We start from the raw sequence: 11,438 nt of genomic DNA, 5'->3' as shown, positions 1-11,438 counted from the left end.
GACTGACCACTTGGTGCTTAAACTGTTGGTTAAGAAATCTCAGGTGGATCAGTAAGTGTATCTCTATAATTGTCAGTGGGTAAATAATGTAGAACTTTTGTTGTGATAAGTGTCATTGTATCTTGGTAGTCCATCATTCAAATACTAAGCTTTGGGGGTATAACTGTTGTAAAGTCTTGCTTAGATTGGCCAAGGCACTGAGTTCAATTCCAATACTGGAAAACACCAAAAGCAGAGTCTTAAGTTAGTAGAAGGAAATATTTAGATATGCCATAGCTCAAAAAACTAGTACAAAATAGTCCTTGGTTTACAGTGTTTAGAATGATTGCTTATTTTATTCTTGTGACACCTGAAAGTCTTTTTACTCTAAATTCTCATGTTTTCATTCTTTGTCTTTTGATTACTAGAGTGGATTTTAAAATTCTGTTTCATCTTCATACTCAAATATAAGAGTGAATTTTGGAACATATAAAGAAAGTCACTGCAATTGTAGTTTCAAGAAAAAGACAATAGGGTACATAGTGAGTTAAAATGCGTTATAAATCCCATCCTGAGAAATTTTCTTTAAATACTTTTAAAATATTTTAATAGGATTGACATTTCCCTTTGAATAGAGTGACTTGAACTGTTTCTTCTTTCATGAAACAAAGATAACTAGAAATGGATGTAGGAAATTCTACAGTAATTTATAGCTGCATTATACTCTACTATACTATAATCTATTTCTGTATTATGCTTTTCATGCCATTGATTTGACTTTCAAGGAAAAGAAAGGAAGAAATCAGCATGGATTTATAATAGTTGAACTACCTCATTGTTTATGATGAATGGTAAGATTGCTTTTTATTAAATAACACTAAACTTGCTTTTTCTTTTTTTTTCCTTTTTTTTTTAATTGTAAACAAATGGGATACATGTTGTTTGTTTGTACATGGCGTAAAGGCATACCACTTGTGTAATCATAAATTTACATAGAGTAATGTTGTTTGATTCATTCTGTTATTTTTTCCCTTCCCCCCACCCCTCCCACCCCTCTTTACCCTCTATAAAGTACTTCCTTCCTCCATACTTGCCCCACCTCCCTAACCCTAACTCTAACCCTAACACTAACCCTTCCCTCCCCCCCATTATGTGTCATCCTCCACTTATTAGCGATATCATTCGTCCTTTGGCTTTTTGAGATTGGCTTATCTCACTTAGCATGATATTCTCCAATTTCATCCATTTGCCTGCAAATGCCATAATTTTATCATTCATTATGGATGAGTAATATTCCATTGTATATATATACCACAGTTTCTTTATCCACTCATCAATTGAAGGGCATCTAGGTTGGTTCCATAGTCTGGCTATTGTGAATTGAGCAGCTATGAACATTGATGTGGCTGTATCTCTGTAGTATGCTGATTTTAAGTCCTTTGGGTATAGGCCAAGGAGTGGGATAGCTGGGTCAAATGGAGGGTCCATTCCAAGTTTTCTAAGGAATCTCCACACTGCTTTCCAGAGTGGCTGCACTAATTTGCAGCCCCACCAGCAATGTATGAGTGTACCTTTCTCCCCACATCCTCGCCAACACCTGTTGTTGCTCGTATTCTTGATAATCGCCATTCTAATTGGGGTGAGATGGAATCTTAGGGTGGTTTAGATTTGCATTTCTCTTATTACTAGAGATGTTGAACATTTTTCCATATGTTTGTTGATTGCTTGTAGATCTTCTTCTGTGAAGTGTCCATTCATTTCCTTAGCCCATTTGTCGACTGGATTATTTGAATTCTTGGAGTAAAGTTTTTTGAGTTCTTTATACATTCTGGAGATTAGTGCTCTATCTGAAGTATGATTGGCAAAGATATTCTCCCACTCTCTAGGCTCTCTCTTCGCATTGCTGATAGTTTCCTTTGCTGAGAGAAAGCTTTTTAGTTTGAATCTATCCCAGTGGTTGATTCTAGCTTTTATTTCTTGTGCTATGGGAGTCCTGTTAAGGAAGTCTGATCCTAGACCAACAAGGTGAAGATTTGGACCTACTTTTTCTTCTATAATCTGCAGGGTCTCTGGTCTGATTCCGAGGTCCTTAATCCATTTTGAGTTTAGTTTCGTGCATGGTGAGAGATATGGGTTTAGTTTCATTATGTTGCATATGGATTTCCAATTCTCCCAGCACCATTTGTTGAAGAGGCTATCTTTTCTCCATTGCATATTTTGGGCCCCTTTGTCTAGTATGAGAAAATTGTATTTATTTGGGTTTGTGTCCGTGTCCTCTATTCTATACCATTCATCTTCCTTTCTATTTTGGTACCAATACCATGCCGTTTTTGTTACTATTGCTTTGTAGTAGAGTTGAAGATCTGGTATTGCAATACCCCCTTTTTCACTCTTCCTGCTAAGGATTGTTTTAGCTATTCTGGGTTTCTTATTTTTCCAGATGAATTTCATAATTGCTTGTTCTATTTCTGTAAGGTACATCATTGGAATTTTAATTGGAATTGCATTGAATTTGTATAGCACTTTAGGTAGTATGGCCATTTTGACAATATTAATTCTTCCTATCCAAGAACATGGAAGATCTTTCCATCTTCTAAGGTGTTCTTTAATTTCTTTCTTTAGTGTTGTATAGTTCTCATTGTAAAGGTCTTTCACCTCTTTTGTGAGATTGATTCCCAAGTATTTTATTTTTTTTGAGGCTATTGTGAATGGGGTAGTTTTCCTAATTTCTCTTTCTGAAGATTCATCACTTATGTATAAAAATGCGTTGGATTTATGGGCATTGATCTTGTAACCTGCTACTTTACTGAATTCACTTATGAGTTCTAAGAGTTTTCTAGTGGAATTTCCAGGTTCCTCTAAATATATAATCATGTCATCAGCGAACAGGGATAGTTTGAGTTCTTCTTTCCCAATTCGTATCCCTTTAATCTCTTTGGTTTGTCTAATTGCTCTGGCCAGAGTCTCAAGAACGATGTTGAACAGAAGTGGTGAAAGAGGGCATCCCTGCCTTGTTCCAGTTTTTCGGGGGAATGCTTTCAGTTTTTCACCATTTAGAATGATATTAGCCATGGGCTTAGCATAAATGGCCTTTACAATGTTAAGGAATGTTCCCACTATTCCTATTTTTTCTAGTGTTTTGAGCATGAAGGGGTGCTGTATTTTATCAAATGCTTTTTCTGCATCTATTGAAATAATCATGTGATTCTTGACTTTAAGTATATTAATGTGGTGAATTACGTTTATTGATTTCCTGATGTTGAACCAACCTTGCATCCCTGGGTTGAAACCAACTTGATCATGGTGCACTATCTTTTTAATATGTTTTTGTATGCGATTTGCTAAAATTTTTTTGAGAATTTTTGCATCGATGTTCATTAAGGATATTGGTCTGAAATTTTCTTTCCTTGATGAGTCTCTGTCTGATTTAGGTATCAGGGTGATATTGGCTTCATAGAATGAGTTTGGGAGGGTTCCCTCCTCTTCTATTTTATGGAATACTTTGAGAAGTATTGGAATGAGCTCTTCTTTAAAGGTTTTGTACAACTCGGCTGAGAACCCATCTGGTCCCGGACTTTTCTTTGTTGGTAGGCTTTTGATGACTTCTTCTATTTCAGTACTTGAAATTGGTCTATTTAAATTGTGTATGTCCTCCTCGTTCAGTTTAGACAATTCATATGTCTCTAGAAACCTGTTGATGCCTTCAAAATTTTCTATTTTGTTGGAGTATAGATTTTCAAAATAGCTTCTAATTATGTTTTGTATTTCAATCCTGTCTGTTGTGATATTTCCTTGTTCATTCCGAATTTTAGTGATTTGGGTTTTCTATCATCTTCTCTTTGTTAGTGTGGCTAAAGGTTTATCAATTTTGTTTATTTTTTCGAAGAACCAACTATTTATTTTGTCAATTTTTTGTATTGTTTCTTTTGTTTCAATTTCATTGACTTCAGCTCTGAGTTTAACTATTTCCTGTCTTCTACTACTTTTGGTGCTGTTCTGTTCTTCTTTTTCTAGGGCTTTGAGCTGTAGTGTTAGGTCGTTTATTTGTTGAGTTTTACTTCTTTTATTAAATGCGCTCCATGAAATAAATTTCCCACTAAGTACTACTTTCATAGTGTCCCAGAGATTTTGATATGATGTTCCTTTGTTCTCATTTACCTCTAAGAATTTTTTAATTTCCTTCCTAATATCTTCTGTTATCCATTCATCATATAATAGCATATTGTTTAATCTCCAGATGTTGGAATAGTTTCTGTGTTTTACTCTTTCATTTATTTCTAACTTCAATGAATTATGATCTGATAGAATACATGGTAGTGTCTCTATCTTCTTGTATTTGCTAACATTAGCTTTGTGGCATAATATATGGTCTATTTTAGAGAAGTATCCATGTGCTGCTGAGAAGAAAGTGTATTCGCTCTTGGTTGGATGGTATATTTTATAAATGTCCGTTAAGTCGAAATTATTGATTGTGTTATTGAGATCTATGGTTTCTTTGTTCAATTTTTGTCTGGAACATCTGTCCAGTGGTGAGAGAGGCGTGTTAAAATCACCTAGTATTATTGTGTTATTGTCTATTTGGTTTCTGAAATTGAGAAGGATTTGTTTGACATACATGGATGAGCCACTGTTTGGGGCATAGATGTTTATGATTGTTATATCTTGCTGATTTATGCTTCCCTTAAGCAGTATGAAATGACCTTCTTTATCCCTTCTGACTAACTTTGGCTTGAAGTCCACATTATCTGAAATGAGGATGGATACTCCACCTTTTTGCTGAGTCCATGTGCATGGTATGTTTTTCCCCATCCTTTCACCTTTAGTCTATGGGTATCTTTTTCTATGAGGTGAGTCTCTTGCAGGCAACATATTGTTGGATCTTTCTTTTTAATCCAATCTGCCAGTCTATGTCTTTTGATTGATGGATTCAGGCCATTAACATTCAGGGTTATTATAGAGATATGATTTGGTTTCCCGGTCATTTGGTTCATTTTTTAAATTTTATTTATTTATTTGTTTGACACAACTTGTTTCCTTCTTTATTTGACAATTCCTTTAGGATAATTCCTCCCTTTGCTGATTTGCTTCTTTGTTTTTCATCTCTTCCTCATGGAATATTTTGTTGAGAATGTTCTGTAATGCTGGCTTTCTTTTTGTAAATTCTTTTAGCTTTTGTTTATCATGGAAGGATTTTATTTCATCGTCAAATTTGAAGGTAAGTTTTGCTGGGTATAAGATTCTTGGTTGGCATCCATTTTCTTTCAGGGCTTGAAAAATGTTTTTCCAGGCCCTTCTAGCTTTTAGGGTCTGGATTGAAAAATCTGCTGATATCCGTATTGGTTTCCCCCTGAATGTAATTTGGTTCTTTTCTCTCACAGCCTTTAAAATTCTGCCTTTATTTTGTATGTTTGGTATTTTCATTATAATGTGCCTTGGTGTGGGTCTGTTGTAATTTTGTGTATTTGGAGTCCTATAAGCCTCTTGAACTTGATTTTCCATTTCATTATTCAGATTTGGGAAATTTTCTGATATTATTTCATTGAATAGGTTGTTCATTCCTTTGGCTTGTTTCTCTACGCCTTCCTCAATCCCAGTAATTCTTAAATTTGGCCTTTTCATGATATCCCATAGTTCTTGTAGATTCTGTTCATGATTTCTTGCCATATTCTCTGTTTGTTCAACTTTGTTTTCAAGGTTAAATATTTTGTCTTCAATGTCTGAGGTTCTGTCTTCCAGGTGTTCTATCCTATTGGATATGCTTTCTATGGAGTTCTTAATTTGGTTTATTGTTTCCTTCATGTCAAGGATTTCTGTTTGGTTTTTTTTCAATATCTCTAACTCTTTGTTGAAATGATCTTTTGCTTCCTGTGTTTGCTCTTTTAACTGTCGATTGGTGCGATCAATCAATGCTTGCATTTGCTCTTTCATCTCATCGTTTGCTTCTCTGATAATTTTAATTATGTACATTCTGAACTCCTTTTCTGTCATTTTTTCTGCCATGCTGTCATTGGGTTTTACTGATGTAACATCTAGATTTGTTTGCAGCATTTTCTTTCCTTGTTTTCTCATATTGTTTAGGAATCAGTGGACCGCTGAGATATTGCAGATTTCCTCTGTTGACTTACAATGTCCCTGAAGATTTCTATATATATCCCCCCTTAGCCTTCAGTAGGCTGAAGTCTTGGAGGAAGTTGATAACGCGGTGCTCCACAAGGAAGCTGCCTCTCTAGGAGTGGTGGCCTTCAGGTGGGGTATAATCCCTGCTAGTGGGCAGAGGTGCCTCCACTTGTTGACCATTGGTCATCCAAAGGGGACCTAGGCTGTGGGCTGAGGCAAGTCCTGTTTGGGCCTGAGTCTCTGGTTTTACCGTCCTTGTGGGGAAACCTCACCCAGCAGGGAAGACTCACCCGGTGGGGAGGTCTCGCTGGTCAGTTCCCTCCTAGAGGTTCCCCTCAATTTACAGGTACCGCCTGGGCTGGGCTGCCTTCCTCTGCAAAGTTCCCAGGGGCCCAGCCCTACCTCCTGGTCCTGGAAGCCTCACCCTTTGCAGATGACTCTCCTTAGGCTGCCCTTCCTCAGAGAATCTGCCCGCAGGCCTGGTCCCTTCGCTCCACCCTAAGCCTGTCTCTGTGCGGCTCTTCCACCAAGAAGCCTCCTAGATCCTGGGACCCTGCTCTGCACCTAATCGCCTGGCTATGCGGCCCCTCCTCTGAGCAGCCACCTGGGGCCCTGTACAATCGCTCTGAATCCCAGAGACCCGCCACACGCCTCTTCCTCCAGACAGCCGCCCAGTATTCCGGTGCGGTCACTAGGAGTCCAAGAAACTCACTGCGTGCCTCCACCTCCACCAACCACTGGTAGCCCTGGGCAATCAATCACTCCGAGTCGAAGTGACCCTCCCCGTTCCTCCTCCTTCTCCAGATAACCCCCGGGGTGTTCAGGAGCGGTCGCTCTGAGTGGCTCTGTGTCCACGTGACCCGCAGCACAGGTCCTCTGGGCAACCACCCGGAGCTCTGGTGCAACCACTCAAGACCAAGCGTCCCACCACGCTTCTCCTCCAGGCAGCCCCCCTGTGTTCAGGAGCTGTCCCTTTAAGTCCAAACAACTCACCACTCGCCTTCTCTGAGCAGCCGCCTGGAGCGCTAATGCTGTCACTGCGAGTCCAAAGGACCTTCCGCGCTCCTCCTCCTCCTCCTCCTACTGCTCCGGGCAGGCCCCGGTGTTCAGAAGTCTTCTGAGTCCAAACAGCTCGCCACGCAGCTCCTTCTCTGGCAACCGCCTGTAGCTCTGGTGTAGTCACCCCGAATCCAAGCGGCCACGCTCCTCTTCCTCCTCCTCGTCCTCAGGGCACGCCCCGGTGTTCAGAAGCGTCGTTCTGAGTCCAAACAGCTCGCCGTGCAGCTTCTCCTCTGGCAACCGCCTGTAGCTCTGGTGCAGTCACTCCAAATCCAAGTGGCCACGCTCCTCCTCCTCCTCCTCAGGGCAGGCCCCGGTGTCCTGAGTCCACACAGTTCTCCTCGCCACTCTTCCCCTGGACAGCCGCCGGAGCCCTAGTGGTTGCTCCGAGTCCCAGCGCTGTGCCAAGCAGCCTCCTTTACGGCACTCCCAGCTATCCGAGTTCACTGCTCCAGCAGAGGGAGTGGCGTCTCGCCGGCAGTTCTACTTCACAAAGTTTCCTGCGTTCCGGGACCACCGTCCCATCCGGGATGCCTCCCCAGGGGGTGAGAGTCACCCGGCTGCTTTGAGTTGGTCCCAAGCGTCTCAATATCTCCTCTGTTGAATCCTGAGTCCTGGAGCAACATGAAATGCAGCCACCCTCTAGGCCGCCATCTTGAAACCTCCAAACTTTCTTTTTCTTGACAGGGATTTATCATCATTACTGATTTTATTGTATCTGTATAGGATTTAATAAAATGAATATTGGTTATACTGATATCATAAGTCATGTATTTATATACACATAACATCTAGACATCTAGTACACAGCCCAGAAGTCACCATTCATTTAGAATACTATGTAAATGACACAGCCTCTCTTTCCAGAGAATGCCTGATATTACTGAGTTGTTTTAGTCAACTTTTTCTGCCTTTGTGATCTTGCTTGTGGACAAGAGCAAATTTAGATGGAAAAAAATTTATTTGGGCTCCCAACTTCAGAGTTCTCAGTCCATCGATGGCTGACTCTATTGCTCTGGGTCGTATGTAAGGCAGGACATCATGGCAGAAGGACATGGAGGAGGAAAGCAGCCAGGGCACTACTCCAGGAAGCAGAGAGAGACCATTTCCCTCACCACAAACAAGATACAGACCACAAAGGTATGGCCAGGGACCAACTTCTAGCCATACATACCCTACCTTCCTACAGTACCACTCAGTTAGCTCCTATCAGGGAATTAACACGCTGATCAAGTTAAGGTTCTCATAACCCAGTCATTCTACCCCTAAACTTCCTTACATGTTTTATACATGAGCTTTCAGAGGGGACACTTAATATCTAAACCATAACAGTGAAGCTTCCTGGATTTTCCAGGCAATATGTTGAGACCCTTATATCATTGGTGTTACATAATTTTCATGTTGTTAATGAGGCAGCAAGTATTATTACCATTTTATACATGATTGGATTCATGATCTCTGACACAAAATGACTACATTTTTATGAATCTGTTGTGTTTTCTATTAAATATTGATGATATTCTACTCAGTGATCTATAGTGCTTAAGGACATAGAACTTGGTGTGAGATACACCTAAACCTCAACCTATTTTGGTTCCTTGTAGCTATAAAGGCTTGAGCAAGTTAATTTAATACCTTTTTTGTGAATTTTCACCATTGAAAATAATACTGTGTATATGAAATTTTTTTAAGATTTAAATGCACTAATATACTGGAAACATCCCAAAGCTTTATATACTTTTTTATAGTTGCTTTAATAATCAGTAATTAAGGCAATGTTATTTTGTGTGCTGTTTTTTCAGAGATTATGAGATCACTTACTTTGCAACAGAAAGTGAGGGACCTCACACAGCAGCCATATGTATTTAAGCAGAGGCCAGTGTGGACCAGCCATACCTTATTTATCAGTATTGTAAACAGTGAGTGGGAGGAGTTAAAAAATAAGAGGAATAACCTCAAATAACAAGAAAAATAGTTGTTCCATAGTCCAGAACAGGCTGATCCAGATAGGGCTTCATACAGTGTAGATAAAATAAAGGAGGCAATTTGAATCATCTGGTTACACAAAGAAGAAATCAGAAATGACTTGTTTGGTGTTTTAACCCTTGGAGTATTAATACTGTGTCTATGATCTCTGAGGTGTTCCTTTCTTTTTTGGTGGTGCTGAGGATTGAACCCATGGTGCCACTCATGCCAGGTGAGTGCTCTACCACTCAGCCTCATCCCATGAGGTGTTCCTGACATACCATCATCACTACTATTCTTCATAGTAACTTTGAGCCACCAAGAAGTGTTTGAATTAGAACCAATATACTATAGAAAGACTTGGATTAGTTGGTTTTAATCTTTGGAATCTGAATATCAGTTACTTGTCCATTCATTCTTTTCACTCTTTTTGAGGGGAGTCATGCCTGGGATAGATCTCAGTGGCAATTAACCACTAAGCCACATCCCCAGCCCTATTTTGTATTTTATTTAAAGGTAGGATCTCACTGAGTTGCTTATTAGCACTTCACTTTCACTGAGAGTGCCTTTGAACTATGATCCTCCTGCCTTGGCCTCCAGAACCACTGGGAATACAGGCATGTGCCACCATGCCCAGTTGTCCTTTTACACTTCATTGTACTCAATTGTAAAAATACTAAATTTGAATATGTTTATTATTTAATTTGATTCATATAATTGAGGTAAGTCAATAGGTTTTTGGTCAGTAGTGTGGTAAATAATATGAGTTCAGATCTCAAATATGTTTGATTTTTGGGCCTTTTATTATTGTTATTTTAAAGGTTATTTGTAAAGGTCAGTATTTCTTTTCTAACCTTTCATTGGCTTCTGTTAATGGGGAACATTACTAAAATAAAGTCCTGCTCATAAATATTTGTGTGTGTGTGTTTGGTCCAGTAATCTTCTCATTTATTTTAAGTGATACAAAAAAGCATTTATCTCCAGGGAGATTCATGGGAATCTCAAAACATTAACATTTTGAGAATTTTGAATCTGCTATATATAGACTAGTGAATGCCTATAGTAAAGAAAATATGTGGACCACTGTCTTGTACAGAATCTTTACTCATGCAGAACTGAATTTTGGTAAACACACTAAATAAACCCTTGTGGTAGGTTTTCACTATCCAAAAAGTAAGTTCAGTAATTAGAATGAACCCTAAGCAGTTTCAAGCTTGAAGTTTATGTTTAGGCACAATTTCTCACAGTGGTCTAAGATATCAGAAATGCAAAGTTTTAAAAATGCGAACAGTATGTTTGCATGGCTTGACAATTATCATGCCAAAATTTGATGATCTGTTGTGTTTCAAGTTGGTACTTAAATAAAATTGAGAGTCAGGGCTTTCATGTTCTTGTACAGTTTATCTCTGGTGCCATTGTTATTTCAGTTAGAGGACTTTATGCCATTTTAAGAGTATGACCATGTATTATGTATAAGCAAAAATGAATTCCAGGTTTCATCAAGCCATGTTAAAAGCATCTTTATCGCTACACTTGCTTGCAGGATCTTTAGTTTTTCACCTGTTTCCTGAATGAGAAATGGGAGATGTAGGGATAAATTTAGTCAGCTAGTGTACTTATTTAAGATGAATTTTGTTCATTTCCCCATGCAGAACAGTGTTCCACTGAAGAGTAGAGGACAAATATGGTTTGGGTAGTGTTGTAGGTAAATAATGCTCCTTCCTTCCCCCAATAGGTCCATGTCCTAATCCCCAGAAGTGAATGTGTGATCTTTTGGTAAAGAGAAATTAAGGATGCAGATGGAGTATGGATGCTAATCAGCTTACAGTAAGGTAGAAAGATTATTGTGGATTATCCTGATGAGCCAAGTGTAACCTCACATGTCCTTAAAAGTGGAAGGGGAAACAAAGTTAACAGAACCAGAGAGAGAGAGAGAGCAGAATGAGAAGGACCAATTTCTACCTGTCTTTGGAGTTGGAGGATGACTGTGAGCCAGAGCCAGACATTGCAGTGCAAGGGAACAGTCTTCCCTGGAGTCTTCAGAAAGGAAGAGTCCTGCTGTGACACCCTTACTTTTAACAATCCAACAAGACCTGTATCAGACATCTGACCTACATAACTGTAAAATAAAATACACTGTAGATTTAAACCAGTAATCAATTTGTTAAGGCAGAGATAAAAGGAGCACAGGTAAGGATGTTGAGACCATTTGGTTGTTTAGGTATCTGGTATCCTTTTAAGGTGTGAGAACTCAGATCATCCTGAAGTTTATTACAGTAATCTAGGAAAAAATGTTAAGGATAATGACAGAAAGGGAT

General features: G+C 39.2%; 1 protein-coding gene across 1 annotated transcript in view; it reads left to right on the top strand.

The window, feature by feature from the left end:
• Positions 1–415: 415 nt before the first annotated feature.
• LOC306652127 (uncharacterized protein) overlaps positions 416–11,438 on the top strand; it is a 154,897-nt gene continuing 143,874 nt past the window's right edge. The window contains exon 1 of the mRNA XM_079125177.1: positions 416–521. The gene's annotated coding sequence lies outside the window, so the exon portion shown is untranslated. The remainder of the gene's footprint in view (positions 522–11,438) is intronic.

This window comes from Sciurus vulgaris (genome assembly GCF_902686455.1).
Source record: "Sciurus vulgaris genome assembly, contig: HiC_scaffold_629_arrow_ctg1, whole genome shotgun sequence".
In the NCBI taxonomy this organism is placed as follows: Eukaryota; Metazoa; Chordata; class Mammalia; order Rodentia; family Sciuridae; genus Sciurus; species Sciurus vulgaris.
Note: the sequence above shows the minus strand (reverse complement) of the source record. Positions and strands in the feature narration are given on the sequence as shown.